Here is a 9,910-nt window from a genome sequence, read left to right as displayed (position 1 = left end):
CCTTCAGCAAATCACTTAACCCCATTGCCTTGCAAAAACAAACAAAAAAATCCCCATTGTCCAATTCTCATCTTTTTTCCCCCTCTAATTCATCCAAATCCATGATTTCAGTTAATACCAGGAATCAATCTGAATCTGTTTCTGAATTATGATTATAAATTTCGAACTCTTTGATAGAAATCTGTAATTTATAAATACCTGTCTAAAACTTAGTTCATCATGTTCCCCATGAGACTTGTTCCTCCTTCTAGGATCCTTGTATCAAAGGATATATAAGTGAGTTTTCGAAAGATCCTGAGAGGCAATGAGTTCGATGTTTTCATTTTACAGATGGAGAAACCTAGACTTTTTAACTTAGATGAGTGATTTGACCCACAAACAGTAAATGGCAGGGTTAGGATTAAGATCAGACTCTGAGATAATTCTAAAGGTCCCATGATGAAAAATACTATTCAACGCCAGAGAAAGAGCTGATGAACTTGAGTGCAAATTGAAACAATCCTATCATTTTTCATTTTATATTACTGTGTGGGTGTGAATGCATTTTCTTGTAAAGGGGGCAAGAAAGAAAGAAATATAGGAGGGTGGAGGAGAATTTGAAACTCAATTTTTAAAAAATGAATGTTTTTTTACAAGTCATAAAAATTAAGTAAATATATATGCATATTTACAAATGTATATATATACAAATACATATATACCCATATACAAATAGATGCGTTTTATACACATATACATATGCAATATACATATGTTTGTGTAAACATGCATTTCTGTGTATCTCTCTGTCTTTCTCTCTTTCTCTCTCTCTCCTCTATCTATCCATTTATCTAGTTAGCTAACTAAGTACAAATCAGGCCTTCTCTCTAAACTGTTCATTTTTTTATTGTGCCATGTTGTTCTTCTCTGATTTTCAGTTTTCTGACTTATAAAATGGGAGAAAATCTTTATTCCAAAGGGTTATTGTGAGGATCAAATGATGTAATATGTAAAAGATCCAAGTTCAAATTCAGCCTCTTACAAGGGGTATTATTTAACCTCTCTGTGCCTCAATTTCATAATCTGCAAAAGATGGATAATAGTAGTACCAACCTACTATACTTGATGTGAGAAAAATATGAGAAGACCTGAAGTCAAACCTGACCTCATACACATACTAGTTGTGTGACCCTAGAAAAGTCACTTAACATCTGTTTAGCTCAACCACTCCACTTTCTTTTCCAGGGAAATCCAATGAATGGCAATGGTGTGGTATGGTCCATAGGGTCATGAAGAGTTAGACAGGAATGAAAAACAAGTCATTCCAGACTTTGTCTTCTCTTTTTGACTTCACTTTACTTCTTTCCATGACTGACCTCCAAGCACCAACCAAACTGGACTGTTTGTCAGTGACTCTGGGCAAATCACCCTTTGGAATAGGTGTTATGTTTTCCCCCATTTTATGAGTCAGAAAACTGAGAATCAGAGAAGCACAACATGGCACAATTTTTAAAAAAAGTGAAAAATTTGGAGTTAGAAGGCTTGATTTATATAGTTAGCTAGCTAATTACCTAGCTAGCTAACTAGATGAATGGATAGATAGGGATGAGAGAGAGAGACAGAGACACAAACACAGAAAGACTTATGCAGAAATGCATGTTTACACAAACATGTATAATTGCCTGTATATATATATATATATATGTAGTATATATGTATATGAGTGTATATATGTATTTTTACACATGTTTACTTACTTTTTCAACTACTTGACTCAGTTTCTTCATTTGTAAAATAAGCTGGAAAAAGAAATGGCACGCCACTTTTTTTATCTTTGCCAAAAATAACTCAAAAGGAGTCATGAAGCATCAGACACAATTGAAAAATAATTATGCAATTACAAGACTGTATAAAAGCTAGCCTTTATTATCATTATAGTTTCAGTTATAATGTCTGCTATTTTAAATTATTTTTAATTTTTTACAATTACATGTTAAAACAATTTTAGCATATTTTTTTTTAAATTTGAACTCTAAATACTCTCCTTTCATCTCTCTTCCTTCCCTGAGGCATCAAAAAATGCAATACAGTATGTGAAATCATAAAAATCACAGTTCTATACTGATCACATTGTAAAAGAAAAAATAAACTCCCTCCCCCTAAAAAAAATGGAATAATAAAATGCTTCAATCTATATATTCCAATAGTCTTTTTTCTGTAGGTGTATTTCATTTTTCATTGTTTTAGAACATTGTATTGCTGAGAATAGTTAAGGATTCATAGTGGATTATCACATAATACTACTGTGTAGTACAATGTCCTCCTGGTTCTGTTTGCTTCATGGTACATCAGTTCATGTAAGTCAAGATTTTTCTGAAAACATCTGCTTTCTGTTCATTTCTTATTATATAATAGTATTCCTTTACAGGAACTTACACAACTTATTCAGCCATTCCCCAATTGATGGGTAAAGTTTCCAAATCTTTACCACCATGAAAAGAGCTGCTATAAATATTTTTGTTCATTTGGATCTGTTTCCCCTTTTTTATGATTTCTTTGTGATACAGAACTGGTAGTAGTATTTCTGGATCAAAGAATACATACAGTTTGGTTACCCTTTGGGCCTAATTATAAATTGATCTCCAGAATGGGTAGATTAGTTCATAACTCTACCAACATTGTTGCAATATCCCAATTTTCCCACATCCTCTTTTTGTTTTCTTTCATATTAGTTAATATGAGAGGTATGACGTAGTACCTCAGAATTGTTTAATTTGTATTTCTTTAAAAATAGTGATTTAGAACACTTTTTCATATGATGATAGATAGCTCTGCTTTCTTCACTTGAAAATTTTCTATTTATATATTTTACCATCAATTGAGAAATGACTTTTATTCCTACAGATTTGACTCAATTCTCTATATATTTGAGAAATGAGACCTTTATTCAGAGATGCATTCTGTAAAAAATTTCCCAGTTTTATATGACTTCCTTTGTATGAAAAAACTGTCTTGTAATTATGACAAATTAGACTTTCAAAAATTTTAAAAATTCTAATTATTTTAAATGGAATTTCTCTTTTTAACTTTTACCATTAGATTTTATTTGTAATATATAGGAACACTGATAATTTATATGAGTTTATTTTACATCATTTAATTTCAAGGGAATGTTTCATGCACAGCATAATAGAAGGTAAGAATGTTAAGAACTTCACAGAAGTCAAAGAGGTTAAAAAAAGGTAGCAAGAGTACAGTGAAGATTGATGCAAGAAAGATCTTAATATCACTGATCTAAAGTCAGATGTCCTGGAGAATGATGTCAAATGGGTCCTAAGAAGCATTGCTAACAATAAGGCTAGTGGAACTGAAAGAATTCCAGCTAAGCTGGAATAAAATTCAAAGTGCTGTACTCCATATGCCAGAAAATTTGTAAAACTTAACAGTGGCCACTGGATTGAAAAAAAAATCTGTTTACATCTTCATCCTTTTTTTTTTGTAAATTTATTTATTTTCATCCATATGCACATGTATCTTTTTAAGAAACAAAATTTCCTTCCACCAATCCTTTCCATCCCCCTCCCTTCAGTAATGAACAGTCAGGTTAGCATTGAACAAACATATTTTGATAAACATTTTTACAGATTAGTAATTTTCAGTATGAGGAATTAGGATTAAGGGAAAGAGATAAGGGATAATTTTTATAATGTGTTCATCAGATTCTGAAGGGGTTTTTTTTTTTTTTGTCTGTGTGTATTTTCTTTTGTTTGTGTTTCTTCCCCTGGATGGGGATAATATAGTCCATAGCCAGTCAAATACAGCTGTCCTAGCTCTCTGGACTGCTAAGAGGAGCTGCTTCCATCAAGGTTGTTCATCTCATAATGTTGTTATTATGTACAATGTTCTCTTGGTTCTACTCCCTTTGCTCAGCATCAGATCCTGTAAGCATGGAATCATGCCTCTCTAGAGTACAACCATTTATGGTTTCTTATAGAACAGTAGTATTCCATAGTATTCATGTATTTGGGGAACAATTGATGGATACATCTCAATCCTAAAGGACAAAGTCAAAGAATATTCAAATGATCCAATATTGAACTCATTTCACATCCCATTAAGATTGTGTTTGAGATTCTACAAGCTAGGCTTTAGCAATATGTGAACCAATTATTACCAGATATGTAGGCTGTTTTTTGAAGAGGCAGAAGAACTAGAAACCAAAATGTCAACATTCACTGGATTAAAGAAAGGAAAAAGCAAGGAAGTTCCAGAAAAATATCTATTTCTGCTTCTTTTTTGTGCATCACATCAAAATGTGCCAAGTTCTTCAAGAAATGGAAGTACCAAATCATTTACATAAGGAACCTGAATATGATTCAAGAAGCAACATATTAGAACTGATCATGGAACTGAGATTGGAAAAGGAGTATGGCAAGGCTGCATATTGTCTCCTTATTTATTTACATGAAGAGTATATAATGTGGAATGCAAGAGTGGATGAATTGAAAGCTGAAATTAAGGTTGTCAGTAGAAATAACAACAATCTCAGTTTTTCTGCCAGTACCACTCTGATGGCAGAAAGAAGAATTAAAAAGCCTCTTGATGTGGGTAAAAGAAGAAAGAGTAAAGATTAGATTGAAGTTTAACATAAAAAACAAAAGAAAACATTAAGATCATGGCAACTGGTCTCATCATTTCTTGGCAAATAGTGGGAGGAAAAAAAATGGAAGCAATTTCAGATTTTATATTATCAAGCTGAAAGATCACTGCTGATGGTGATTGCAGCCATGAAATTAAGACATTAGTTCCCCGGAAGGGAGGCTAAAGCAAATCTGGACAGCATACTAAAAGGCAGAGATATTATCTTGCTGACAAAGGTCTATTTAGTCAAGACTATGATTTTTCCAATAGTAATGTATGGCTGTGAAAGTTGAATTGTAAAAAAAAGTTGAGCACTACAGAATCAATGCTTCTGAATTGTGCTAGAGAAGACTTTTGAGAGTCCCTTGGATAGTTAGATCATTCAGTTAACACTTAAAGAAATTAATTCAGACTTCATTGGAAGGACAAATACTGAAACTTAAACAGTACTTTGTCCATAAAATGAAAAGAAAGGATTTACTATAAAAGACCCTATTGTAGAAAAGGATTGAAGGCAAAAAGAGAAGGTAACAACAGAAAATGAGATAGTGTTGTAGGATCAATGAACATCAACTTGGACAGATTTTGGGAAATAGTAGAGGATAGAAGGACTTGTATTGCTATGGTCACATAGAGTCAGACATGACTAAAGACTGAACAACAACCAAAAAATTCAATTCCACAAAGATTTCTTAGCTAAGTAGGTAGGGAACTAAGACTGGAGTCAGGAATACTTGAGTTCAAATCTGAACTTAGTCATGTAATAGCTGTTCTTCCTTGAGTAAATCACTTATCTCTATTTACCTAGGAACCAACTAGGTGGCTCAGAGGATAGGGCTCAGGAAGTCCTGAGTTTAAGCTTAGTCTCAGACACTTACTAGCGGTATGACTTTGGGCAAGTCACTTAAATGTACCTTAATGATTGAAGACGGAAATGCTGAACTGCTCCAGTATCTTTGCCAAGAAAATCCCATGGACAGTATGGTCCACATGGTCATGAAGAGTTAGACAAGCCTATATGATTGAACAACAAGAAGTCATTTCAGTTAATGACTTCCCATCATGACTTCACATTACTCCCATTTGTGACTTCTATGACTGACTTCAATCTGACTTGCTTTCTGTTTCTCACAAGCAACTGATGACCAGTTCTGGTTTTTAAGGCATTCTTCTCCTCATTTGCCTTTTTGTGTTGCTTTATCCATTTGGCCTAAACTGGTTCTTAACATAATATTTTCTTTGGTATTTTTTTGTATTTCTTTCACCAAGCTGATGATTTGTTTTTCATGATTATCTGCATTGCTCTCATTTCTCCTCCCTTGCCATACTCCAATTCTATATTGATTTTGCACAGGCTTCCCCTCCTATCAGGAGTGGTCTCTCTCTCTCTCTCTTTACTTGTGTTTCTTGGAATCCTTCCTTGTCTTCAGTGCTTGCCCTAATTTCCACCTTCAAAAGAGTCCTGACCTGATCCCTTCAGTTGCTGGTGCCCTTTCCAACCTGGAAATTACTTTACTTTTACTTCATGGATATTTTTTAAACTATTTATCAGCAAAGTTGATGTTTTTCTTGATTCATAAATAAGTATTCTTGTTCCAGTTGTGTTTCATTTGTGTCCATTTTGGTTTTGGTGTTTTCTTCTTTCCAGCTTATACAATTTTTTTATTTTTCTTTTTTTCAGCTTATATCTATTTTTGTGTGCATATTTTTCTTTGGTTTGTTTATTTTATATTATTAAAATAATCTTGTTGCAAGAGTAAACATAGACCCCCTCCCCCCCAAAAAATGAGAAACCTCAAGAATAATTAGAGAGAAAATAATATACTTCAGTCTGTGTTCAGACTGTCTCTGGGATGAGTTGCCTTCTTTATCATAAGTCTACCAAAGAAGTTGCGTCAATATTTTTCCCACAGTTTCCATTACTAGCTGTATTTACCTTTACTCTATTCCTTCCCATTTTCATTTATTCTATTCTCTCTATCCTTTCACCCTGTCCCTGTTCAAAAGTGTATTGTACTCTTTCCCTTGATCTTCTCTCTCTTCTATCACGTATTTCCCCCCTTCCCTCCTCCCATTCCCCCTTATCCCATCCCTTTCTTCCACTTTTCTCTAGGTTAAGATAGATTTCTATCTTACTTAAGTGTATATGTTATTTCCTCTCTGAGTCATTTATGATGAGAATGAAGACTCACTCATTCCCCCTTGCCTTCCTTCTTTCCACTCCATTGAAAAAGCTTTTTCTTGACTCTATGTGAAATATCTTAGCTACTTCTTCCTCCCAGTACTTTCCTTTATCACCCATTGATGCCATCTTTTTACTATATCATACCATTATATTCAGCTCCTTCCTGTGCCTTGTCTGTAATATGTTCCTTCTAACTGCACTTATAAATAAGAAAGTTCATATGAGTTATCAGTATCTTCTTCCCATTCAGGAAAACAAACAGTTCAACATCATTTAGTTCCTTATAATTAGTCCTTCTCATCATCCCTTTCTATGGTTCACCTGAGTCCTGTACATGGAGATCAAACTCTCTGTTCAGCTCTGGTTGTTTCAACAGGAAAGTTTTAAAGTCCCCTTCTTCATTGAAAGTCCATCTTTTGCCCTGAAAGTGTATGTTCAGCTTTGCTGGATAGTTGATTCTCGGTTATAAACCAAGATCTTTTGCCTTCTGGGATATCATATTCCAAGCCTTATGAGCCCTCAATGTAGATGCTGCCAGCTCCTCTGTAATCCTGTAATTCAATTGTTTGCTTCTGGCAACTTTTAGTTTTTTGTCTTTGACTTGGGAGTTTTGTAATTTTGCTATAATATTCCTGGAAGTTTTTCTTTTGGGATCTCTTTTAGGAGATGATTGGTGAATTCCCTTAATTTCTATTTTACCCTCTGCTTCTGAGATCTCAGGGCAATTTTGCTATATTATTTCTTGAAAAATAAAGTCTAGACTCTTTTCCTGGTTGTGAATTTCAGGTAGCCCAATAATTTTTAAATTATCTTTTCTGAATCTGTTTTCAACATTGGTTGTTTTTCCAATGAGATATTTCACATTTTTTTCTAATGTTCATTTTTTGGAATAGTTTTATTTCTTCCTGATTTCTCATAAAGTCATCAGCTTCCTTTAGTTCCATTCTGCATTTGAAGGAGTTATTTTCTTCAGAGAGCTTTTTTAATCTCCTTTTCCAGCTGCCCAGTTCTGCTTTTTAAGGCATTCTTCTCCTCATTTGCCTTTTTTGTTGCTTTTTCCATTTGGCCTAAACTGGTTCTTAACATAATATTTTCTTCAGTATTTTTTTCTATTTCTTTCACCAAGATGATGATTTGTTTTTTCATGATTATCTGCATTGCTCTCATTTCTCCTCCCAATTTTTTCTCTACCTCCCTTAATTGCTTTTCAATGTCTTTTTTGATTGCATTCATTTTGATTGCATTCATTTTCTATTTCTCTTGGAGGTTTGGGGTAGAGACACTTTGATTTTGTCATCTTCTGAATTTTCCATGGAACCAAAGTAATTTTCTATGGTAAGATTTTTTCTTTTTATTTTGTTTGCTCATTTCCTCAGCCTATGACTGATTTACTTTGGGAGTTTTTTGTGGGGGGTTGTTTAAATGCTTTATTTTAGACAACCCACATGACATGTTTTTTTAAAAAAAATACCTCCACTCCAAATAAATCAAGGTCAAAAATAAAGGAATAAAGATCAAGATGACATCAGTTCAGTTTGTCTAAATCCTGGTGGTTATGTAGATGACAAAAAACAGCAGCCAGTTATGATGACAGGTGATTCAAAGTAATCAGCTGAATTTGTTAACATTTCTTCATTTCTAAACTATTCTTAAAGAAAATCATATATGGGGTCACACCATCCTCACAGAAGTCCAGGAGAGCCACCATGCAATCTGGATTCATGTTTTTACCTATGACGACCTGATAGTTTTTAAAATTAACAAGGATATGTTTGATTTATTCTGAAGCTCCTGTCATAAAAGGTTTTACTCTATTTGGCTTGTTTCCTTCAAGTCCGTCTTTGATTGATTTCATGTAGGCTTTGATGTACTTTTTGCAGGACTCTTTTGTGAAACTAGTTTCTTGCAGATGATGGTTTATTACTATATCAACTCCTGTGATTACAATGGCATCTGTTTCTTTAGCAGAGGCATTTCCACTGATGAGTGTATCATCAATGGTACCCTCTGTCCTACTTATCACCTTCCCCCCACCCTCCAGGCACAGCCCGTTAGTGATCTCCTGGATCTTGTAAATGTCAGGTTTCTCCGACATCATGGCTGATGAGGTTCCTGTAGATGATTATGGCAGTGGCAGGAGGGAAGCGGTGCTGTGGCTTTAACACTGCTGGGGCCCAAAGCAATGCAGCGATAGCTGTGCTGGGGGAAGCACCCTTTGGGAGTCTTTTGGAACAACTCATAGGTACCTTAATTCCTCCAAGGTCTTATGAGAGGCTCTAAGCCCAAACTTCAACCTGGATTTGAATTTGGACAAACAGTTTAGTCCTGCCCCAGGGAGAGCAGAGAGATCTTAGCAGTCTCCCCTGACCCCCTTACAGTCTGTGGGCTGTTCTCTGGAGGTACAGGGTAGCTTCACTGATTCCTGCTGCAGCTTCTTCCCACAAGGCTGCTCTGAGGCCGGTGCTCACTCCACACTCACTCTGGTGCGGCAGAGTTCTCTCACCACCATTTCAAGCTGTTCCCGGTGATCCCAGGGGCAGGAAGTCTGGAAACCACCCCCTCCTCTGCCAGGGACCCAGGTGCACCCAAGGATCTAGGCACCCTGCCTGGTTGCCCTGAACTGCACTGTGGCTGTGCTCGCAACAGCTTTTTCCAACCTCCAGTCCCAGTGAAACCAACCTTTCCTGTGGAACTTCTAAGTTGTCTCAGACTGAGAAATTATATCACTCAGTCTTTCTCTGGGTTCTGCCACTCTAAATTTTGGCTAGATTCATAATTAGTCAACCTTTGGAGTTTGGGGGGAACCAGTTTTTGTAAATTCCTGCCTTCATGCCAAAATCTTGGCTCTGCCCCTGTTTTGTTTTGTTTTTTTTTACCTTGGCAAAGATACTGGAGTGATTTGCCATTTCCTTCTCCAGTTTATTTATCAAATGAGGACTGAAGCAAACAGGATCAAGTCACTTGCCCAAGTTCTCTCAGTAAGAGCCTGTGGTCATATTTGAACTCAAGAAGAGGAGTCTTCCTGACTCCAGGTCTGGCACTCTAACCACTGTGCTACTTAGAATGGAATATAATAATATGAACATTTACTAAGTGACTGCTATG

At 35.4% G+C, this 9,910-nt stretch overlaps 1 pseudogene; it reads right to left on the bottom strand.

Moving 5' to 3' along the window:
* Positions 1-8,426: 8,426 nt before the first annotated feature.
* On the bottom strand, positions 8,427-9,045 carry LOC141495139 (translationally-controlled tumor protein-like; annotated as a pseudogene).
* Positions 9,046-9,910: the final 865 nt, after the last annotated feature.

This window comes from Macrotis lagotis, chromosome 8 (genome assembly GCF_037893015.1).
Source record: "Macrotis lagotis isolate mMagLag1 chromosome 8, bilby.v1.9.chrom.fasta, whole genome shotgun sequence".
NCBI lineage: Eukaryota > Metazoa > Chordata > Mammalia > Peramelemorphia > Peramelidae > Macrotis > Macrotis lagotis.
This window is presented reverse-complemented; position numbering and strand designations above follow the sequence as displayed.